At 44.5% G+C, this 13,312-nt stretch overlaps 1 pseudogene; it reads left to right on the plus strand.

Moving 5' to 3' along the window:
* The first annotated feature begins 5,469 nt into the window (after positions 1–5,469).
* Positions 5,470–11,103, plus strand: LOC112900554 (annotated as a pseudogene).
* Positions 11,104–13,312: the final 2,209 nt, after the last annotated feature.

The raw sequence follows: 13,312 nt of genomic DNA on the forward strand, positions 1-13,312 counted from the left end.
TGAACAACTAGCGTAGCTCACGACTTGTGGGTAAAGTTGTGTAACCTCTCAAGAGTGTAAAACTGGTATACTAGCTGTGCTCATGGTCATGAGCGGCCCAGATCCTCCGTCTAATTAGTGGGGTTCATCTTTGATGGTTTGGCTTGGATTTCAGTAGACTCATAATTAATTTTGATTAATTATTATGTAACTTGGGTTATGATAATTCATCCACTTGTAGTAAATAGCTTAAATAAAATTTGCCAAGATTAAAAGCTAATGCAGTTGAGTCAGCTAACCGTAGAGCCTCATCATTCGTGGTATACTTGTTGAGTACAAGTTGTGTACTCACACTTGCCTTCTCTACTCTTCCGTTCTCTTTGGAATATCTTCGACTGCTGTTCAGTACCAGGAGACGTGGAGGACTACATTAGCGGACTTGACGATTTCTAGGCGTTTGTCTCCCAGCCGACGTCCCTGCGGCGCCCTGTTCTTTATGTATTTATTTTACGCTTCCGCACTTCTTGAACTGATTCTTGATTCAGTTGTAATAAAGAAATCATTTACAATTTATACGCTTTTTATTTCGTGATATGTGTTGTGATATCTTGATAATTCTGTTGTATATATGCGTGACTTGATCCTGGCGCATATATGATTGCTCGGTTTATATCCTTATAAATCGGGTGTGACAGCGGCGGACCCCAGCAAGGAGGTGGAGCTGTCCATCGACATGCTGTGCTGGTGCCGCGGCCTCGGCGACGGGGTTGCCGCCGGAGGCGGATGCACTGAGGGTTCCGGCAGCCCAGGGAGCGTGCCGGCGTTCTAGAGCAACAGCTTGAACTGCCACCTGCGCCACCACCCCCGTCCTCGTCCTCATCCTCATCGACTTCGTCGCCGCCCCTGCAGGTCTCCCCAATGACGCTGAGGTTGGCGTCGAAGGTGTGGTCAGCGGGGAGCGCAGTGCCAATTTTGTCGCTCCCCAGCAGTGGTGGTCATTTCTTCCATCTCTCTCGCATCTCAGGCGAGCAAATTGCAATTTTAGAATTCCAAACATCACATTTCGCAGTTTTGCCATTGCTAACATTGAGATCGTAAAAATAGGACTTCAAACATCAACAATTTGATTATACTGCCATTTGGTATATTTCTCCTCTTTTTTTTCTTTTTCATGTATTTTGCATGTGAAAGGCCCTTTTTCCCTACCTCATTCTTTTCCCATGCATGTCACGTTCTTCGAATCTCCCGCGACCATTTTCTTGCAGGCAGGTAGGCTGGCTGCTGGCAGCCTGGGCGTAGGCAGGCCGCCGCCGCCCTCGCCATGGCAGGCATGGCCAGACCGGGCATGGCCAGGGCGCCGCCGCCCTCGGCCATGGCGGGCGCGGCCAGACCGGGCATGGCCAGGGCGCCGCCGCCCTTAGCCGTGGTGGGTGGGTCCAGGCCAGGCTAGACTCGGGCAAGCCAGGCGTGTCCAGGGCGGGCCGGCAACTGATAGCGGGACAATGCTAGGTCATGACTCACGAGCGAGACGAGCGATCAGTGAGAAGACGATGCGTCCAGCATCCAAACGAGAAGACGTATGCAATATAGAGGGGTAAAAAGGTCATTTCACCCTGTGTCGGTGTTTTTACCGTCGGCCTACCCAGGGATACCCTAAGGTAGGTGATTATTTGGTGAGGGATCGCCGGATCAGGAACTTGAAGGTGAACGTAAGGACACAAGACACAAACGTAAGGACGCAAGACACAAATTTAGATAGGTTCGGACCGCTAGAGTAGCGTAATACCCTACGTCCTGTTTTGGGGTGTTGTATATTGCGCCCTGCGCTTGGGTGTTGAGTTGCCTGTTGGCTGCTCTCTATTGGTTCACTCTGTTGGTTCTCTGCCTATCTAGGTATCCCTGCCCTCCTTTATATATCCTAGTGGACCGGGTTCCTAGTAGGATTACAAGGTAGGAGTCCTGGTAGGATTACAAGGTATGAGTCCTAATAGGATTACAGTAGAATCCTAGTAGGAATCAGACTTCTTTTTCCTCACGGGTAGCTTCTTTGTAGTACCTAGGGGATATATCCCTGATAAGCCCCCGAGCTCTTCATAGCCGAATACTGCAGGCATTTTGAGTACTTCTGAAGTAGTCTTCGGCTTTTTCTGAAACTCCGTCTTGAAGGTCTTCTTCGAGTACTTCCTTGGCTGCATCGAAGCTATGAGGTGCTCATGCTCCGAATTACTTCTTTGGTATGGGATGCGATGGAAAATCGCACTCCATATGGAGTAGCCCCCGAGCCTTAGGTTGAATAGAAGAATCAGACTGAGGGTCACATTAGTCTTGAATCTTCTTTTCTTATCCTTCGTGTACATTCGAAAAATAAGTAGTCGATGACACGTATCCTGCAGCCCTCGAGCCTTGAATCCAAAACCCTTAGGTTCGGAAAAAATGATCCAAGAATCGTGGCATTGGTGTTACTCTGAAATTCGAGAAAAACTCTTCACCTTCTGCATAGTGAAATTGAGCCTCCCGCTGGTTTATTTAACCGCGCAGTGACTTAGGGTTTCTTCTGAACTCTCAGCCTTCATATGAATCATCTTTGAGTAGTTTTGCGGCTCCAGCCCTCGAGCTTACGAGCCAGGAGAGCCGAAGGAGCCATGTCGAGTAGTGTGCATCATCCAGCCCTTGAGCCTGGGAAATAACGAAACTGTGATGGCACGCCGTGCTGCCTGGAGGGTTCTTGCCGAACCTTGATCTGAAAAAAGACAATGCATATAATGCGAAGATACCGAGTAGTACTCAGTAATAATGTGAAGACACCAAAATTTATTTGGTGTAAAAATTGCTGTGTCGAGCTCTTTTTAGGCCATTTAAATCTCCCGAGTAGTCCATCCTTTATGTTCACCCAGTTCCAGTTTAGCCTTCGTCCATAGCATGTACAAGTCGCTTAGATCTCTAGCCTTCGCTCATACAGGATGGGTCGCTTAGGTCATGACTGGAGACTCGAGGTTTCACAGATTAAGGCATTTGCTACTCGAGTAGATTAGCGACCGTTAAGAGGAGATAATGAGCAGAAAGTAGTCGTCATGCGACAAAGAGGATGCGCAGTGCACAAAAGTAGTCGATGAAGTGTAGCTCTGGAGGGTTTCAATGCCCATCGAGAGGCGTACATGGATAAGTAGTCAGCAAAGTGTAGCTCTGAAGGGTTTCATTCCCATCGAGAGATGTACACGGATAAGTAGTCGGCGAAGTGTAGCACTAGAGGGTTTCATGCCCGTCGAGAGACATATACAGATAAGTAGTCGGCGAAGTGTAGCTTTGGAGGGTTTCATGCCCATTGAGAGATGTACACAGATAGGTAGCCGATCATGGTGTAGCCCCCGAGGGTTTCATGCCCGTCGAGAGGCGTACCCAAAAAGGTAGCTGATCTTGTGAAGAACAAGTCGGAAAAGGTATAAGTCACTTGGCTTGATTCGTGGACGAATGTCGACGAAACCGTGGAGCTCGTTGATGGAGCTGTGACAATTTATTGATGAAGCTCGACTAGTCGGAGTCGATTCTGACTAGTTTTCAAATCGAGACGAGTAGTTGATGTAGTCGTTGCTGTGAGCCTCGCCCTCGACTAGTTTCTAGTCAAGACGAGTAGTCGAAGTAGTCGTCGGTGGGCCGCCGATCGTCCTCGCGAAGTCGAAGTGATCGCCGGTGGGCCGCCGAGCCTTCTCGCGAAGTCAAAGTAGTCACTGGCGGGCCGCTGAGCCTCTTCGTGAAGTCGAAGTAGTCGAACTCATCGCTGCTGCGCGCGGACATTGCGGCACAAGCCAAAGTTGAACCGGGTCGTCGAGTTCGGAGGCCCCGGTGCATCGACGTTGCAGCGCGAGGTGAAGTCGAGCCGAGTAGTCGAGGTCGATGTAGCCATTCGCTGAAGGATCCGATCTCGAACTCGATGAATCGATCCGCCGATGCATATGTACGAAATAGCAATCCGCCACCTTGAGTGGATTGATGTTGATGAAGAGATCCTTCAAATTCGCCCAATGATCGCGATGATCGGCCCCATGGTGGGCGTCAGCTATCGGTGTTTTTACCATCGGCCTACCTAGGGATACCCTAAGGTAGGTGATTATTTGGTAAGGGATTGCCGGATCTGAAACTTGAAGGTGAACGCAAAGACACAAGATACAAATTTAGACAAGTTCGGGCCGCTAGAGTGGCGTAATACCCTACGTCCTATTTTGGGATGTTGTATATTGCGACCTGCGCTTGGGTGTTGAGTTGCCTGTTAGCTTCTCTCTGTTGGTTCTCTATCTATCTAGGTATCCCTGCCCTCCTTTATATATCCTAGGGGACGGGGTTCCTAATAGGATTACAAGATAGGAGTTCTAGTAGGATTATAAGGTATGAGTCCTAATAGAATTATAGTGAAATCCTAGTAGGAATCATACTTTTTTTTCCTCACGGGTAGCTTCCTTGTGGTACCCAGGGATCTATCCCTGACACCCTGCCAAAAAGAAAATAAAATAGAGGGGAAATATACCAAATGGCAGTACAAGTTGTTGATGTTTGGAATCTTATTTTTACGATGTCAATGTTAGCAATGGTAAAACTCTGAAGCGCGATGTTTGGAATCCTATAATTACAATTTTCTCCATCTCAGGCAGGGTTGCAGCATGGGAGCTCGTTGGGAAGCCTGGTAGGAGCAAGGATAGTTTGGAAGGTTGGAATTGAAGCCGCCTACCTTAGTGGGGGAGGGGGACTGCTCCATGGAGGAGATCGACAGGGGGGGGAGAGAGGAGACCGTGCTTTGAAATTTTGGAGCAGATGCAGAGCGGAGAGAGAGGGAGACCGAGCTGGGAAGCTCCGGGAGGCTAGCTGGAACCTGGAAATCACGGAGCAAGAGGGAGGATCAAGAACTGACTGAACTTTTCCTCTTTGGCGAGATCGAGCTTGTACAGGAGAAACCAAGAAAGAAGATGACTCTGAAAGGATGCAAAAAGCTCAGCCGTTAGCAAAGTTAACGGAAGTAGTGCAGAAATGATAAATTGCTAAGAAGTGCTATCTTTTGATGGTAAATATCCAAAGTAAAATCTTTTGATGGTATATATCTAAAGACTGGTTCTTTTGATGGTATTGATACAATTTTCCCAATCTATTAAGCCTAATTAGATTATGATTTGTCAATATTGTGCTACAGTAAATATATACTAATCATAAGCTAATTAGCATCAGGGTTCATCTCGACAATTAGCCGCGACTGATGCAAATGCAATTAGTTTTCCAATTAGCTCTTATCTTATCCATCTAATTAGTGTTAAAAAAGAGGACTAAAGTTTAAGCTCTAGATCCAAATGCACCCTTAAACGCCTTGAACAGGACAAGTCAACAACACTCCGGTCCTTTTATAGAAATAAAAATAAATTTACCAACACTGCTCCAATTCCGACCTCAAGTTGGAAGTAGCTGTGACGACGACCGACGAAGTGACGATCCGCCCCGCTGCAGTGTCTGCTTGAAGACTCCAAGTCAGCGCACATGGCACCACCGTCTGCCCCGGGAGCTACGGTATGTTGGGCCTGCCGAAGCGGAGGAGCTCCTCTGGGTTCTCGCCGTCGTCCACCACCGAGGAGGTCACCGCCGGCATCGATGGCTCTGGCCTCGTCGCTATCGTCACAGGTCATTCTGGTTGCATGCCCCATCTTATCTCTATTCCCATCACAACCAAGTTTTGAAGACCTCGACGTTGTACCTGGTCCTGGATTGTTTATTTCGATTCTTGGCATCTAGTCTTCTGCGATTGTTTGTCCCTCCCTCCCAGCCACCAAATTATATTTGTCACAACTCAAATTTTAAAATTATGATTAACATGTAACTAGTAGCATCATGAGCATCATTGAATCACAATGGAGCATCATATGCTGTAATTGAATGATTTTATTTATTTTCTTGGCTTGTTTGTCTGAATGTTGTAAAGCAAATTTAATTTTTGTAAAGTAACTGTGCCCTAAAAAGTTTTATTCAAATACTAGATTTAAAATAATAAATTTAAAATATTTCTGGTTAATTTTTGTGGCAGCAAACCCGAGGCATAAAATTCTTGGAATTTTTAAAAATTGTTGTTTTGTTTATTTTACTGTGAGCAATTTAGAATAGATTTTTGAGTGCTTGTTGTTGCATTGTGTTCTTGGTAGTTTTATCTTGCTTCTGTAAAATTTGGCGATTTTTGGAGCCCGGAAAGTTCTAATTTTTAAATTTTGAAGATGAACCATCATATTTCCATTTCCCCTCCACCCCAGGCCCACGTGTTAGACTCGGCCACCGCCTTCTCCGCGCTTCCTAGCATGCCCATTGGCCAGCCTAGGCGGTGGCGCCGCGCTGTCGGCTGCTAGCTGGGCCAGCATGGCCATGGGCAGGCGAGGCCCCGCCGGGCCGCTCGCCTCCCCTCCCCTTAACCCCGTGCCGGTTCTCCCCCTCCAAACCCTAGCTCTCTCTCCCAATTTTTCCATTGCCGCCGCCACCTCCATCTTCCCCGCCACCGGCCACCATCAATTCGCCCCCTTCGGCGAGGCTCCCTTCAATTCCTAGCATGCACGGCACCACCTCGCCCTCCTCGTCCGATTTGGGCCCTCACTGGCCGTCCTCCTCTCCTACAGGTCCCCCTCAACGCCGGCCTCTGCCTGCCGCTTGCCGCGCTGTCCCGCGTGTTGGTGCCACGGGTGAGCCTTCCCGTCACACCCAGACCGCCGTATGCACGCCGTCCCTTCCCTGCTCGCCTCCCCGGCCGTGTCCCCCGCTGGCTGCTGCGTCGTGTCGCCGCGGCGTCGCGCTGAGCGCGCACGCTCGCGTGCGGGCCGCGCCGTGGCTGCGCCCCTACCGCGGTCAAGGACAGCGGCTGGCCTTGACTCGGCCCAAGTTGGCCTGGCCTCCTGGGCCCACCTGTTGGCACCGGGGAGCGCCGGATCCGGGTGCCCCTAGCATTTCCTCGCATTTTTATGTATTTCATAAAGCTGTCAAATTCTAAAATCCATAGAAAATTGTGTAGATCTCTAAAAATTATGAAACTTATTTTGTTCGATTCCTGTGTTGTAGATCTACTTATCAAAATTGTTTTGCATGTTACTGTTATGTAAAATTAGTTATGCTTTGTCTTTATGAAAGTAAGTTAATTGCTTAATAAATGATCTGATATTCTGAAAATGCCAAACTAAATTTTGTTAGACTCCTTGTCAAATGTTCTATCAATAGGTGCAGCTTGTTCTAATGAATCCTACCTATTTTATAGGATTTTGGATTGATTTTGTGTTTGCTGCCTGTAAGCTTGCTTATTGCATATCTCTCTATTGAAAAATGCTAAAATGGCAAAACCACTTTTGTTATCCTTTTCTCATGTCTAGATCCTCTGGCAATTTTCTGAGAATTTCTGGAAGTGATTTGCTTGTCCTTTAAGATTTAATTTGTTTGGAGTAGCTGATTATTGTCGTTCTCATAAATAATCCTAAAAAATAATTTTGTTGCAAATCAAACTCCCATAAGTTCCTTTTGATGTTCTCTGTATGGTAGAATTAAATCTTGATTTATGCTTGCTGTATAAATTTATTTTGACCAATCTTCGCTTTAGGCCCTTTTGTTTAAGAGCATAGTAAGAGAGATCTTATCGCTAGCGTTCGTATTGCTTATCTTGTTTATGTATGTCATCCATTCCTCATATCATATCATATCATATTCATATTACAGTATCATGCTAATGCATGCATCTCATTCATGCTATATATTTATCTAGTGCATCGTTGATCCTACTTTCTTGCATTTATCTTCCTTATTTTATGTATCCATGTTCTTGCCACTTGTAGCTAGTAACTAATTAATTGATTAGATACTTAGCCATGCTTAGAGTTGGTCTATAACTTGTAAGGAAATTTTAGGAATACGATCACACTACACTCACTTAGCAACTTGGTTACCTTTGATCGCACTTGTTCGATTTTGAAAATGTTGGAAGGATTGGAACGGTCTAGTTGGAAAAGTGGTTTCGTGGTTTGGGTGGAATGTAGGGCTTAGAGAAAAGAGTCTCGGAGGCATAGACCGCTTAAATCGTTTAAGAACCGTCCGTGGATGACCTCGGTTTAAAGCAACTTAATGTACTACCCCATACCCTATCATGGTATGGATGAGCTGAATACCTTCTATGTTTTAATCATTGAGGCACGGTCCTAGATGCATGGTCATAGGGCTTTGTAGAGAGGCTTAGGGGTGTTCCTGGTGGATCTAGATGACTCTCCGCACAAGTTAGGTGTGATTTTCAACGGTTGAGACTTGTTGGAAAAGGTTGATGCGAGTACCCTCTTACCCAACATGATCGGTTGGGTGAGCCGCATGGTCCTTATATCGTGTGGGTAATGAAGTACACCCTTGCAAGATTAAATAATCAATTCGAATTGCCGCACTCTCGGTTATGAGCAAGCTCAATATCCAACGAATTTATCATAGAAGTATCGTTTATGCTTGGTCATGGCTCATGTCACCTTATATTAGTTTAATTGTTTAGTATTTTAAGCAACTAAAATTGTGAGGTGGGTTGGGCAAGTTAATTAAATTGCTAGAGAGCTAGATGTTGGATTAGAGAGCTCGTGCTTGCAAACTTACTTAACCCTAAAGCCTTATCTTGTTGAGCCCTCATTGCATACTCCTTAATTATTAAAATTGCGTAAGTCTTGCAAGTATCTTTATACTCATGTTGCTTTTTAAACTAAGTTGCAGGTGAGCCGGAAGTTGTGTTTGGCTACTTCTAACCCGCCAATCCTGGTGCGGGGGAGGAGTAGGTAGTTGTGGCCTCGATGATGTCCTTGAGCAAGACTCTATTAGTTTGTCACATTTTATCAAGTTTATCTGCTGCACAATCGTTTCTTTAGGATAGCATGTTAAACACTAAACTTTAAGTCTCATATCTTTTTTTAATGCTATTTGTGAGCCCAAGGCTTTTAAGTTGTTGTTGAACCTTTAATTTCATATTTGAACCCTCCTATGTTGAATTTGTAACGTTTATTTGTCAAACTCTTGAAATGCTTAAAATTGCTCTTTATAGTTCACCGGCAATATATGTGATTGTAAACAATATGTGTGTATGTTTGATCTTAGGCATATGGTGGAGCACATACGGGACTACCGGATTTGATATTATTTTTGTCAAACGACATGTCGGTTTTCATGTCGTTAGATGTGGGTTGACACGTGGCACACTCTCGGGCGAGCGCGTGTTAGCTCTCATCTTATTGATAATAATGATCGGCAGTTTGCTTAAAATGATGTCAAATTGAGCGGTTCTTACAATATTAGGGGATTATTTCCTAGTTACTTCTTGCTCTCTACTTTAGTAAGTAATTAAATGGAAGCAATTCTTGCCGTTGTTCTTGCTTTGCTACTCAAATCGTACAGTATAGGTCTGAAATTGAGCTGCCAGTCTCTTTGACGGCAATCATGCTTCTTACGTGTAGGTGCGTCTCATGGGATTGGTGCTGAAACATGCCGGGTTCTTGCGCTGCGGGGCGTGCACGTCGTGATAAGCGTCAGGATCCTGTCCTCTGGCGCCAGCGTCAGGGAAGACATCCTGAGAAAGGTTCCCACGGCCAAGGTTGAGGTCATGGAGATTGACCTTAGCTCCATGTCATCCGTGAGGAAATTTGTCGTCAATTTCAACGCGCTGAACCTCCAGCTGAACATTCTTATGTAAGTGCAAGAGTATTACAGAATATTGGCATGAAAAAGCAGCAATCGAGTCCCCACGACCCAGAGATCGAAATAGCAGTCTAGGTTTTACAATCCGCAAACCAGGTTTTCACAATCTCAAACTGACCCCAACAGGGCTCAGAAAGAGAATTATCTGGCAACACAAATTTGAGAACTATGTGTACATGGTGCTTGGTAACCATTCATAGCATGCAGTGCAGTACTTGTTCATTGCCAATTTTTTTGTTCTACACAATTTAATTTTACCGCATTACTACAAGAGAAACTAATTGGAGGGATTGCATTTGTTCCTTTCAAGCTTTCAGAAGATGGCATTGGACTGCATTTTGCAACAAATCACCTTGGTATGCCAGACTTGTAGTCCTACTACCTTAATATAGTGACATCTCTGTAACCAGAGGGTAAAATTTTATTTGTTTCCTCAGGACATCCTGTTTTTGCAAATCACCGAATTAAACTTTATGTAACAATATAGAAATACAGTGCAAAAAGACTTTTTAGTTTACTTGGCTACAGTTAGTTTAAGTTCTGATTTTTGACAAATATGATAAATATTTAATGAAACAACTACTGCTCTGATTCCTATTCCTGGCAATTGGTTCTTTTTATGCAGGACACTTCTTACTGACAGATCTTTTACTTGAGAAGATCAAAGTTACGGCCAAACAGAGTGGCATAGAAGGCAGGATTGTGATAGTTGCTTGCTGAAGGCTACAAGCTTGCATACCGAGAGGGAATCCGTTTCGATAAAATCAATGATGAATCTGGGTACTTTGTACTCACCCAAACCACTTCTCTTTGTTTTTCATGTTTGACACTTTTTTCATGCTATGAATTATATATAAAATAAAGTCGAGTAACTAAGTTCATCGCTGATAAAACTAGAGCTTTTGTATTTACATAGAAAGTTCTAACTTTATCGTTGTTGGCAGTTATAACAGATTTTCCGCTTATGGCCAATCTAAGCTCGCGAACATATTGCACTCAAGTGAACTTTCTAACCACATGAAGGTACCTGCTGCACTTTTAAAGTCTTGGTTAAAATAAACTGCACATATTTTGGGTCTGGTTATGGACAATCATCAAGAATTACAGACCAAGAATTTCCAATAGAATTTTGCATAGCAAGTGAACTATGCTGTCGGCCATTAAAAATGTAACTCGCAGTAAAATCGTCATGTCTTCTATGCTGGAAATGCCAAAATTTAACGGAAATTATTATCATTGTTATTTTATCAGATATGTGAATAAATGGTATAGTAGTACTATCTCTAAAAGTTATCTCTAACTTGCTGACAGGAAGAAGATGCAAAAGTAGTAGTCAACTCCCTGCACCCAGGAGCTGTTGTCACCAATACATTGCATCACTGGGGATATCTCATAAGGTTCAGATTTATCTGATTAGGACATTCGATAACTGAAAAATAATGAATAAATTCAATACTCCCAATATATTCCATTTGTTATTTTACTCAACCATTGTTGCCATTAATTAATTAATTAATTTAGCATTTCTAGCCAGTAGGTTAGCACCGGCAACCTATTTGAGCTATTTGCATTGTCTCTTTTCTATGCACTGAATTTACTTTATTTATAATACACCCATGATGCATTAAGTTAGCTGGGGAGGCTCCTACCTGTTTTTTATATAAGCTTTTATTTAATTCAAGCTCATTTTTAATTTTATCTAACAAGGAGTCAAACCTAGGCCTGTTAAATGCTACTAAGATCAGGTGCTCTATAACCACTAGTGTCCTCCCTTGATGTTACATTAGAAATGATGCCATTTTTTATAAGAACAGTTCCCTATTCTTTCAACAATAAATCAGCAAGGCACAGGAGGGAGAGAGAGAGAGAGAGAGAGAGAGAGAGAGAGAGAGAGAGAGAGAGTGCACCCGCCCCCGCGTGCGGCATTCCCCTAAGTATTGGAGATGCCATCCTTCAAACATAGGCCGGCATAGTGAGTTTATCACTCACTAACCGGTTCTAGTTTTCAATGCTACATCTACATGCAAAGAAAATTTATACTTTTTTCTCCACTTCCCATTTCAGGTATTTCTGCACTTGGTAAATTTATATTCAACGGCGTTGAACAATTGAGTTGTTATCATGTTTTATTCTTTACAGTAAGAAAATGTGTCTTTGTTCTTTTATTGTATAGCCATTTCACTTTATGTATTATGGACACATCACCAACCTAAGGCTTAGGGTTCCACGATCTTGTCCAATAGCTGGTCTTAAGAGTACATGTCTCCACTAGTGTGAAGTTCTAAATTTAGCGTTGCATAAACCTGGATGCACGATATAATATAATCATCATAATCATAAATTTTTCTAGTAAATTGCCTATTCTGTACTACAGTTGAACGCTAAGCATGTCATTGTCTACTACTCTAAGTAAACAGCATTTGAAATGTAGAATCCTGTGTAATTTATCAATCTGCTGTTTCCAGAGGAAAATGGGCTGTTCCAACTTAACTGTAGGACTGCATATCAATTTGTGTGGCCAATGTCAATCAAATAAGAAAAACACTTGCTGGCAACATATACATCTGTTTCACAGTCACGAATGAAATCTGTCAGACAAACTGATACAGATAATCGATCTTTTTGCAGGGTGCAGCCACAGTGTGCTATCTGGCACTGCATCCTCGGGTTGCTGGAGTCTCCGGCAACTGAAAAGGAATTGGCCAAAAGACTCTGGGATTTTAGTGGGAGCCTAATCCTTTGATACAAATTCGTGCATCAATTGCAAAGTACAATTTTAGGAAGTAAACCATTTGATTAAAACCGTGAAGGGAGAAAAATGCCAAGGTTATGAGGTTAAAGATTCATACAAACAAATTGATAGAGTGTACAACAGATTATTCAAAGTAGGTGAGAACATTGTTATATATAATTATTATATATACACTACCACAGATATGCCCTTACGAACGGGCGTTGATGGTCACTTTCACCGCCGGTTCGAATTATGACCCGATGGTGATGCGGTCACCACCCTTTTTATCTCCGGTGATTATCTCTGCCATCCTTCCCTCTCTCTCCCTGCCGCTCCCCCTCTGCAGCCCCTCCCCTCCCTAGCACGCCGCTGCTGGCAGCACCGCCATTTGCAGATGACACAACGGCCTCGCCATACACATCCGAGGGTGGGTGGTGCTGCGGCAGCAGCGTCTTCTTCGTGGGCATCAGCTGCGGGAGCATGCATCCTGGTCGCACGGTCGTGGTACCATGAGTGAGCCTTCTCCCCGAGCCATTGCGCCCCTGAGCCTCCTCCCTGATCCGCTGTGCCAGCTTGTCCCGCTCCTCCATGTCACCACGACTTCATGCAGCAGCAGGGCTGCGGCGGAACCCAGCCTCACCTTCCCCTTTACCGGTGACAGCCTTGACTTTGCGGACGGCGACACCTTCACCGCTGCCAGGAGAATTTTTTTAACAGGCATCACTGCAGGTCTAACCAGCGGTGATGGCTCACCCCATCACCGCCGATCCTGATCCAATGAGTGTCAGAACCAGCGGTGATGGGGTTTTAGAACTGGCGGTGATGACCGGTGAAGTAGTGATACCGTGGAGAGTGATTCAGCTGTACAATATGTAGGTTGCATTATAG

Source organism: Panicum hallii, chromosome 7, assembly GCF_002211085.1.
Source record: "Panicum hallii strain FIL2 chromosome 7, PHallii_v3.1, whole genome shotgun sequence".
NCBI lineage: Eukaryota > Viridiplantae > Streptophyta > Magnoliopsida > Poales > Poaceae > Panicum > Panicum hallii.